The 11,095-nt window shown below is 46.1% G+C and overlaps 1 long non-coding RNA gene across 1 annotated transcript; it reads right to left on the reverse strand.

The window, feature by feature from the left end:
* Nucleotides 1-8,969: 8,969 nt before the first annotated feature.
* On the reverse strand, nucleotides 8,970-11,094 carry LOC122240837. The gene is made up of 2 exons (XR_006220537.1): nucleotides 10,976-11,094; nucleotides 8,970-9,133 (listed from the first exon to the last, which is right to left on the reverse strand). It is a non-coding gene; the product is annotated as an uncharacterized LOC122240837 (long non-coding RNA).
* Nucleotide 11,095: the final 1 nt, after the last annotated feature.

Raw genomic sequence — 11,095 nt, forward strand, 5'->3', positions numbered from 1 at the left:
GGGAAGAAAATGAAGGAGGGATCCCCTTTCCCTGCTTGGACTTCAGACAGAACCACCTTAGCCAGCTTGCTGTGTTAATAATGCCATCTAGTGGTACAAGCGCAGCATGACCCCCGGCAAAAGGAACCAAGCTTGCTTCTGACCTTTTCCTTGCGTTCATTTGTAAAATTCTGTATTCTCTTATTTAACCCTCAAAACAACTCAGCCAGGTACGCCACACGGTTTATCCATGTTATGGTTCAGGAAGCTGAGGGATGGACACGAAGCAATATTTGTTTTGAGTCTTCTTTGGACTAGGAACCATGGTAGGTCACGTACAGGAGATCGGCATTATCCCTACTTCAAAGATGGAGGGACTGAAGTCCTTGGTGATGGAGAGACCAACTAGATGAAGCCATAGACTGAAGTTTTCCAGGTCTCCAGAACCATGTTCTCCCGACAAATCTGGTCAGATTCAAGCCTCTTACTTAAGTCAAAAAGAAATCAAGTGGTAAAGGATTAGAAAAGAGGCAGGCTTTTTCCGGAATTCGGGGTAACTGGCCCAGACTACAGCTATTTTCTTTGCTACAAAGACAAGACAAAAAGAAAAAGAAAAAATGTCCTCCCCATTAAAGGGCAGAAAATACGCCTGTGAAAAAGAAAATAATAATGTTCTTGCTCTCTTCCCACCCACGCGTGATATCTGAATAGAAGTACAGATCAGGCATCCAGGATTGTAAAGAGGCAAAACAAAACATCTATGACACGAATGATCCCCAGGTTTGGTTTTCTGATTTGCAAATCAGAATGGGCCCTGGAAAACGGTAATGAAGATGAAATCTGTTGCCAAATGCACCAAGATGATGACTAAAATTCATGTAATTCCTTTACTATCAAAATTAAAAGGCCACTATAGACAAAACTAGGAGGAGAATAGGCAGTATTCATATTGCTCTGACAATTCCATTTTTTCAGAATGGTCTCCTGAATTTTAGTGAAATGTAGAAGCCTTTCTGAGCCAGGCACAAAGACGAGAAACCACAAGTTTTTTAATGACAGATTTGATTAGATAAAAATATAAACCCTCTGTACAGCAAAACACACTAAAAGCAAAGTTACAAGTCATGGTTTGCAAAAAGTTTACAATATTTATGGCAGAGAAATAACAGCCATGGTCTATAAAAAGAGTTTATAAACCAACATGAAAAGACAAATAACTCCCCCAAAATGGACACAGGATATGAGTAGGCGATTCAGAGAAGAAATGCAAACGGGCTAGTAAATATCTGAGTCATCCAATAATCAGAACACTGTGAATTAAAATAAAGAATATTCTCTGTTCATCCTGTTGTCCAAAAAATGTAAAGACGGACAATAGCCGGTGGTGGTAGGAACAGACCATGAAGTGCCCTCTCACACGCTATACTGAGAGTATAGTCTAGCGCAGTCTGTTTTGAGAGTAATTGGTAGTACTTACTGACTTTTAAATTTCACCTATCTTTCGAACAATCAGTTCTACCTCTAGGAATACATCCTTCAAAACTATTCCTACATTTATCCCCAAATATGTACATATAGATTTTTTTTTTTTTTTAAGTTTGTAATTGCAAAAACCACGGAAGCAACCATGTGACTGAACGGATTTACAGGATGTCCTTAGTATGGAACACTATTGCAGGCATTAAAATGATCTGTACATATACAGCAAAGATATCAAGATATATTAAGCATATATTAAGTATATCTTTAAAAAGCAAAATGCGCCTGAGAGGACATACACCAAACTGTTAAACACGGTTGCAGTGATGAGGAGATAGAAAGAAAGGGTGAGCTGAGATCTTTACTTTTTATCCTGCCTGTTCCTATATGGTTTGTTTTTTCATGCTGCACATTTGTAATTTTAAAAAAAATATATGAATACGTGCAAGTGAATTCCTCTATTTAGAAAATATTTGCAGCTATGTGGGTTTTTCAAAACAAAACAAAACAAAACAAAAAAACCACCCTTTTTTAAACACACAAATGTTAACCGATTAGCACAAAGACCGGAGACCCCAAATGCTCTGAAAGGTCAGCACTGTAGGACTGAATCTCATAATTAAAGGCGACAGCATGGGCCGCCAGAGCAAACATGGGCTTTGGAGTCAAGCAGATCTGGTCCCAGTCCTCGCCCTGCCCCTTTCTGTCTGTGACCCCGAGCAAAATACTTAACCTCGCGGTGTCTCGGTAAATGGAAGTAAAATTGCCTACGCCATGTATGTACAAATTTTTTTTTCTCCCGTTCTGATTTATGATATTATATATGTAGGATGGGCTAATATGGCAGCTGAGAGACCACAGGGAACTCCACAAGAGTTGTTTGTTTTCTGGATGGACCCAGAGAAATGTTTCCAGGGCCTTGCGGTGGAGGCAGAGTGTCGGGAAGTGCAGGGGGGCATCAGGGAGGGTTGCACTACAAAGGCTCTGGGCCCCGGGGCCAGGATGACCAATTCTAGCCGCAGGGGCTACTTTCAGCAACAGTTCTAAAATGTTAGTATGCGATAGAATCACCTGGAGGGCTTTTTAAAACAGTCTGCTGGTCTCTACCCACAGAGTTTCCGACTTAGTAGGTCTGGGGTAGGGCTTGCACCCCCGACAGGTTCCCAGGCGATGCTGGGATGGGGAACCACAGTTTGAGACCCATTGACTTACAGCATCAACAGCTATTCCCACCCCAGTGAATTTGAGGCTGCATCAGCCTCTTTCCCTACCCCTCTTCTGGAATGTTCTCTTTGCAACCTCCCCAGGCAGCTAGAATGCCAGGACACTCCCTGCTGTCACCCCCAGCCAATGGCCGGTTTCTGTAGCCTGTGCTCCTCTCACCGAGGCAAAGGGGCAGCTGAGGAGAACGCAAGACTCCCGGTGGGGACAGGGGAGGAATTGGGGGCACACCGAGAGCCAGACCTAGCCCTGGCCCAGGTCCTGCTTGCTCTGCACGGTCAGCACAAGGTCGGGAAGTGTGTCCCCCTTCTGCCTAAGCAGATTGGGAAAGATAACTTTGTTAGCAGGAGAAGCCAGGGCCGAGGGGTCGTGCTCTATAGAATTGGCGCAATCTGCTCTCACGCATGAGCTACTCCGGTCAATAGAGTGCCCGGCCTTGTCCTGACAGCCGTCTGTGCGGGAAATCCTCTCCCTAGTGAAAGTGACCCCTGTCCCCCGCTCCAGCCCACCCCTTGCCCCTCAGGGCACAGGAGCCCTTGAATCTCAGCCAAGTGGCCGTGATAAAGAACAATCTCTGGTTCCTGACCAAACTGGCCAGGGAGGAGGGACAGAGAGGGCCATGGCTCACCACTGGGCACCTCCCCCCCCAGGTGCCACAGACAAGGGAAAGCAGGTACTGATCCCCATGCTGGTTAAGCAAAGAACGCTTTGCTCCCACTCCAGGAGTATCTAAGCCTTCCTAACAGTGGTGATGGCAGTTACTATGCATCAAGTGCTCCCTGAATGTCTAGTACCCAACTCCGTGTCATGCACATCATGTCATTTAATCACAATGACTCTTTGAGGAGACGCTGGTTCCTGTTTTTCACAAGAGAAAAGTGAGGAGGAGCCGCGGAAAGTCCCAAAAGTGAGGTCAGGCAGCTGACTTGAGGGGGGGGGGGGTGCAGGGGGCTCAAACCTATCTCACGCCAAAGCCTGGTATGTTACCACTTCTCTGTTCAGCTTCCTACCAGACGGAGGCCCCAGCAACTAAGGCCAGATGTGGGAATTGGGGCCTGGGAGACCAGATTCCCAGGGTCCCCCCCACACACACACTCCTCGGGCAGATGGGCACGAGGCCTCTGCGCGCTCTGTGAGCCAGGTTTCACCCGGGGGCCTGTGCTTCACCCATCCTGGTGCCCCCAGCACAGCGCCAGGCACACACTGGCTACTTCGCAGAAGTGCGTGGCCGAAAGGAAGGGCACAGTTGCGCGTCGGATGCTGGGTATCTTGTTTCTTGGTGTTGTCGAAGTTTTAAAGACCTGCGGGTGGACGGACCGTACTTGGATAAACAGTCCGGAGACAAAAGTTTCATTCCCAGCAGTTTGTGTCCACCCCTGCTGGTGTGGCCCCGCCCTGGCCTGCCTGCTGCTACCAGACTTGGCCTGACTTATTCTTCCCCCTTCCCACGCCTTCCCAGCTCCCTCCTTCAGCCTCCTTAAAGTGGGCTCCAGCCTCACCTTCTCTGTGAGGCCTGTGTGAGCACCACCTCCCCCCCACTGGCTCTCCCAATCCCCTCTCCACCCGGCCATTGGGGGTAACTCTTATCACCTCCCAACCTACTGTGTGATTCCCGGAGTTAATTCCCAGTGTTAATGAGAATCACCCATCTCCCTCACTCGCCCAGAAGCTCTGCCACAGCAGGGGATCTTTGTTTTACGCACTGATGTGTCCCAACACCTCACAGGGTAGGAGCTCAGAAAAGGCTTGTGAAATAAATCACTAAACGTTACCCACTCATCAGAGCCAGGCTTGGACATTCAGGGAAATGACCCGATTCACCCACGGCCCCTGGTCCTGGGTTTCTCAGAGACTCATTCTCCCTGGCACATCCTAGCAGCTGGAAGAGGTTCTGTGTCTCCTAGTTGTAGTCACTGGGATCGACTGAGAACGGGCCCCTCAGGCCCCATCCATCTGCCTGACCTTTTACCCACCATAGGGCCCCCCTGGTTCTCCCTAGAGTCTTGCTGCTTGGTGAGTCTATGCCCCCTACGTGGAGACATCCAGAGCCATGGAAAGTGCCCGGCCTCAGAGCTGCACCGTGACCTCAGGATGTCATTTCCACCCTGAACTTTGGTCCCCCCATCTGTAAAATGAGGGAACAGAGGCCAATGATCTCTCCTGCTCTTTTCCAGTTTGGACATTTTCCCTTTGGAAGGGGAGCATACATGACTGTAGTCAAGGCGCACTTAGAAACAAACCAACCCATGACCCTGGGGTGGCAGGACTGTCAGTCAGACTCAGAGGGGAGGAGATCACAGTGAACGTAACTAACAAGTGGAAAGGTATTCACAGCATTGCACGGGTTACATCAACGGCCACCACCGTGGTAAAAAAAATCCTTTTCACAGAATGGGAAAGGCAGTCATTATCATCTCTTGTCCACAGATGAGAAAACTGAGCCCCAGAGAGGCTGAGCAAACTGCTCACAAACAGAAAGTGAAAGGGCCACACCCAGAGCCAGAGCTTCCCACTGAAAACCCCATGATCATCCCACACGTAACTGTGTCACTGTTTCCAAAATGTACCCTGGTAGAAGAATGCCACCATTACATTACCCAACATGTGAATGATCTAATAATCCATCCCTTACTACAGAACATAACAGTAGAATTTGCATTTGAATGTAGTTATGTCCCATGTTCTAGAGATTTATTTACACCCAATAAAACTACAGAGCCACCACAAGAAGTCTTCCCTCTGAAAGACCTGAGAAAAGGACTCAAATTGCTGATTAGGAATAGACAATCATCATGGGGCACCTCAGTGGCTCAGTTGGTTAAGCGTCCAACTTCGGCTCAGGTCATGATCTCATGGTTCGTGGGTTCGAACCCTGCATCAGACTCTGTGCTGACAGCTCAGAGCCAGGAGCCTGCTTTGGATTCTGTGTCTCCTTCTCTCTCTGCCCCTCCCACTCCTGCTCTGTCTCTCTCTCTCTCTCTCTCTCTCTCTCTCTCTCTCTCAAAAATTAAATAAAAATTTAAAAAAAAAGGAATAGAGGGGCACCTGGGTGGCTCAGTCAGTTAGTTGAGTGTCCGACTCTGGCTTGGGTCATGATCTCACAGTTCATGAGGTCGAGCCCCACGTCGGGCTCTGTGCTGACAGCTCAGAGCCTGAAGCCTGCTTCAGATTTTGTGTCTGCCTCTCTCTCTGCCCCTCCCCTGCTCACACGCTGTCTCTCTCTCAAAAATAAATAAAGATTAAAAATTTTTTTAAATAAAAAAGGAATAGACAATCATCTCTGAGTGACAGATGAGCCTCTCTCCCCATCTCCTTCAAAACATTCCTCAAGACGTAAGGGGTTGAGTGTTTATGTTTTCAAAGACTGCAAACAGAAGAACTGACAACAAAAATAATTCAAAAACAACTGACCGCAAAAATGGGCACTATTGGTAGTGTCTTCAATGTCAACGGAGTAAATAAGCAAAGAAAGTGCTCAGTGACAAAGCTAGATTTGTCCAAACTCAAGAGACTAGAGTCGGTGCAGAGTTATGAGGACATTCCTTGTTTTTCCAGACTCAAACACATCCTTTATGGCCATCTCTCCACACAGTGATGTCAGGAGATGGGGCTGCTCTACTATATGAGCCAAGTTAGCCAGGGATGCCATCGATGAGAGAAGTTCATTTGAAAAGTCTGTAGATTCCAGAATATTCCAAGCTTCAGGAATCAACATTTGCCAAATGTTCTCAAAAGAAAGTCTGATTTGGTTTCCTTCCCTCTCTCTTCTGACTCATTGATATTGAGGAACAGCCACGGGCCATTTGTCTTTAAGGAATTGTCTAGAAGGCTCTGTCCCAGTTAAAGTAGTCCTTCAAATTTGAAGTCCAAAAGGAATCAGAATTCTAAAGGGAAGAAGGCTGTGGACTAGTGAACATTTTAATATGATTGGAATTTGAGACTCCTATGGCCTTGGTACTATCCCCCTTCAAACTGCCACCATCAAAACACAATTTTCCCATGAGTGTCATGGGAAAGGACAGGAAATAGGGGTAGAGAAGAGGCAAGTGCTTAGATTATTTTTTTCTGGCTTACCCTAAAATTGCCTTCCATTTAGTAATCATACCTTGTAGATTTCCTGAAACCATCCCAGTTTTGACTATTTTTGCTCCATCATTTCCACACATAAACTTGTGTAATAAAATGCCCCAGCTTGGGGTTTGGAAACTGTGGTCGAAACAACCATTTTTCAATGGTCAGTCCCAGACAACCGGGAAGAGGGTGGGCCTCAGGGAGACAGAGGGCATGCGTTCTTGCCCTCCAAGCTAGTTTTCCAAACATCATTCTTCAGTAGGCCACATTGGTATTTCATTCCAGAGCTTCCTGGGGAGCTAAGCCATCATAGCCCCATTTCACAGATGGAGGCACTAGTGTCTAAAACTGTTAGCTGACGCTGCCTAATCCCCTTGACTCTGCAGTTTCTCAAAAGTATTTGTAATATGAGTAAACCAAGGAGGGAAGTGTTACTATATTGATAAATGGCACCAGAATTCTTTGGAGTGTTAAGGCTCCTTCCAAAGAAAGACACTCTCTGCTCCAAGTTATGAGACCCAAGACCAACCCCCCAAGAGAAGAGGATAGATCATCCTTTGAAAAAGACCAAACACTCTTCTTCTGGGGTGACTTTGGCACAGTCTGACCGGGGGCAGAGGGATGCACACAGGTGAACATCATCTGTCCCTACCTCCCTAGGATTCTCTAAGCTGAAGGTGGGGCTTGGGGAAAATCCCCCCGGGGCTCAGGGCCTCTGGAGAGAAGCCAAGGGCTTTCTGCAACAGAGGGCCAGTCTGCTGCTAAAAGACACTTTTGGAGGCTGCAGAAGCCCATCTAAGCTTTCCCGCATCAGCTTTTCTCCACCCTCCTCCCCTCTGTGCCCAACACAGCTCTCCTATTCTCTCTCTCCCATTCTCTCTCTCCCATTGTTTTCCAAACATCCCTCCCTTCATAAAAGCTGTCTGGCTGGGAGCTTAAAATATTGCTGGACAGTAAAACCTACCCATCAGGACCAATCCAGTCATATCTGCTCAGTCGTGCAGCACAGTAGGGGCGGGATAGAGAAGTGGGAGGTGGGCTTTTAGGTGCCAAAGGAAGGAGGCCAAAGTTGCCATTTTGCTGCTGAGCGCCAAGAGAGAAAGAGAGCACATATTTCTCCGGGGGACCTTACTCCTATTGGCAAGTTTTCCTTGGGTGATGGTGGTTTGTAGCCTTCCCCCTGCCACCCCAGCTTCCTTCCCAGCCTAATTAAGGGCCATATCCAGGCTTCTCCAAAAGGAAAAACGTTGTCACTAAGGTTCGGTCTTGGGTTGGGATGGCTGGATTTACAGTCCAGTTCTGAAAACCCTCTTGGAATTGGCCTAAGAGTTGGCAGAGGTTTGGAAGAGAAAGGAATGTAGGAGTGGGGGAGAGGGAGGGGAGCGGAGATGTCCAAATTCTAACTAAAACTTGACTTTTTAAGGTCTTCTCATTTTTCAGAATGAATTAACATGCCTCCAGGAATCCCGAGGGACCTAAACCGAGTATTTGGTGTTTATGAAAGAGTTTTGCACTTTTTCACTTGAACTCTGTGATAGGAGTAATGGTAGTGACTACTGAGTGCTGTGGGTGTAGAGGAGGCTTCATGCTCTGTGTTTTCATGTTGGAGCATTTAATGGGGCACAAGAACAGGTCTAGCTAAGGACCCTAAAAGTCTTCCTGGGAGCAGACTCTGTTGGCTCCCTAGGAGAGCTGCTCTTTAAAGTAGTTGCTCTAGAGACATGAATGGAGGCATATTTACACTCCCTTACAATTCAGAGTGGTCAGTGGCCATCTAATCCTTCAGGGAACTGGTTAACACAGATGTAAGTGTGTTTTTCTGCCCCTTTAAAGCCAAGAGAAGGTTATGTTATACTGGAAATTGCCCTGGGCTTGAAGCAGGAAAACCAGGGCTCCCATCTCTGCTCTGCCCTCACTAGCTGAGACCCTTTAGACTTATTTAACTTCCTAGTCTACCTTACTATCTGGCGGGGGGGGGGGGGGGGGGGTGATAATGCCTGGTTCTCTTTTTCTCAAATAGTCATTCTGTGGATCTGTGAGTTCTGGTCCAAGATGAACTTTTCAGCAGCCTGTAGTAATAATGTAGTATAATGTAGCACATTTTTTCACCAATTTAAATGTGTTTAGTCTAAAGGCCTATTATTCTGAAATTGTGTCTTTTCTAGTTTTGCGGTGTGAAAATTCCCCTTTTGTGGAATGATGGTGAAAACAGACTGTAGTCATAATTAGTGATTTAATAAGTTTCTTATTTTTATGTGCTTGCTTGGTACAATTAGGAGTTGGTAGCCCTATGTTGGTCACTCTATTTTGTTGTTGTTATTGTACTAGTCTGTGAAATCCAAGGCTGAGAACCACGGGCTTCGTTCACAAGTTGTTATAAGGGCTGAAATAATATATGGAAAAGTGTATCAGTTATAAATAGACAAGGGAGACCCAAATATAAGATGTCATTTTTATCATTACTTAAAACCATAATCCTCTAGTGGGTGTTCTGGTGGATGTCCTGGGGGTGGAGGCTTGAACTCCATCGGTTTATTTTCCATCTGTAAGAGATCTGTTCCTCTTTGAAGAAGAGCAGAAAAATATTCTTTCTTTGGTTTAGATTACTCCCTGCTCCAGTGGAATAGCTTGTTCAGATATACTCTGATCTGACTTCCTTTGAGTATAATTTTCATGTGCAGAAGTCAGGAACCTTTCCCTTAGCACCTCTAAAGCTTCTCTTCTTATTTTTTTTTAAATGTTTATTTATTTTAGAGAGAGAGAGAAAGCAGGGGAGGGGGAGAGAGAGCGAATCCCAACCAGGCTCCACACCGTGAGCACAGAGCCCAGTGCAGAGCTCGATCCCATGAACTGTGAGATCACGACCTGAGCGGAAATCAAAAGTCAGACGCTCAACTGACTGAGCCACCCAGGCGCCCTAAAAGCTTCTCTTCTTAAAAGCATAGTTGGCCTGTTTCAATAGGATGGAATTGGAAAGATTTCATCCTAAATTAGTTTCTCTCTTTCCATTATTATGAGAAACCTTGTAACGAGACATGAAACACACATACACACACATACGCTCAATCCCAGCATTGCAGCATGGAATGTGGAAGGACACAGCCCTGTTTGGCTTTAATTTGGAAATTACTGATGGGGTGCTCAGGAGGTTCTCTTGTTTCATGAACATATATCACATCATTCACATGTCAAGAATCTTTTCTAGATTCCAGTTTATTTATATCTTTGATCTTATACAAAACAGTGCCTGAAAAGAGCTAGTTTGGGATTAATTTACTATCCTTTTTTGGTAGTTAGCATTTCTCTGCAAGTTCCCAGCCTCCCCATTGCCAACTGCAGCAAAGAAGACTGGAGTTCTCCAGACTTTAAGTAATATCAGTATTACACACACTCAGAGATTGAGAAGTTCAGATTTGAAATGATTACTATTGGTCCCATGCACTGGTGTTTATGGAGGGCCCACTCTGTGAAAGTCTTTGTTTTGTGTCATGATGGCTCACGGAAGATGAAAACAAAATGGTCCCTGCCCTCCAAGAGCTTTTGATTCTCAAAGGAAGAAACAAGACTGATAGACATACGGTTCCGGGAGTGTGTGCTCACTGCACACATTCGTTGTGGCACACAAGTGAAATACACACGGAAATCCCAAAGGACTGATACAGTACAGTACAAGGAAGAGTGTCAAAACCAAGCTGACATATCAATGGGGATAAGACATTAGCAACACGATATTTAGAGTATGTTAAAGCCAGACTTGATCCTGTGGGAGTAAATTACCTAAATTGTTGTTTTAACATGAATGTTAGACTGACTCATGTTGTAAGAAACTTGGATTTTCCTGGCTCTGCCACCACTAGGATTTATGCTCGGTCTGCCTGTTCGTGATGCTTCCCATCTTTTCCCCAAAGGTGATGGAAATGGCTGCCGCTCGTTACAGGGCAAGGACTAGATTTAACAGTACTTTGAGGAGTGTCAAGTGCAGAAGTATAACTAGGCACATGTGATTAGGATTCCGAACATCTGGTTCTGAGTAGAGGACCCTCTCCCACTCTCAGTACCCCCATGCCTACAAGGAACTCTTTCCAATGCTGGAGTCATGATTAGGGAGCCCCGGATGCTCTCACCTTCCCAGGAGGAGAGAAGCTGCTGTTGGATGCCCTACCTAATTGGGAGTTTCTGGGGTTCCAAGAGGAGCAACAAAAAGCAGACGGTGGTTGTACATAACCTGAGGGCATGGGCTGGGCATTACTCATGCCAGTCGTCATTGTCTGCCGCCAAGGACTGTCTGGCCAGGCTCCAAACCACAGGTCGGAAGGAGGCTTGAAGATGCCACTTTGTTTATCCT

This window comes from Panthera tigris, chromosome C1 (assembly GCF_018350195.1).
Source record: "Panthera tigris isolate Pti1 chromosome C1, P.tigris_Pti1_mat1.1, whole genome shotgun sequence".
Classification (NCBI taxonomy): Eukaryota; Metazoa; Chordata; class Mammalia; order Carnivora; family Felidae; genus Panthera; species Panthera tigris.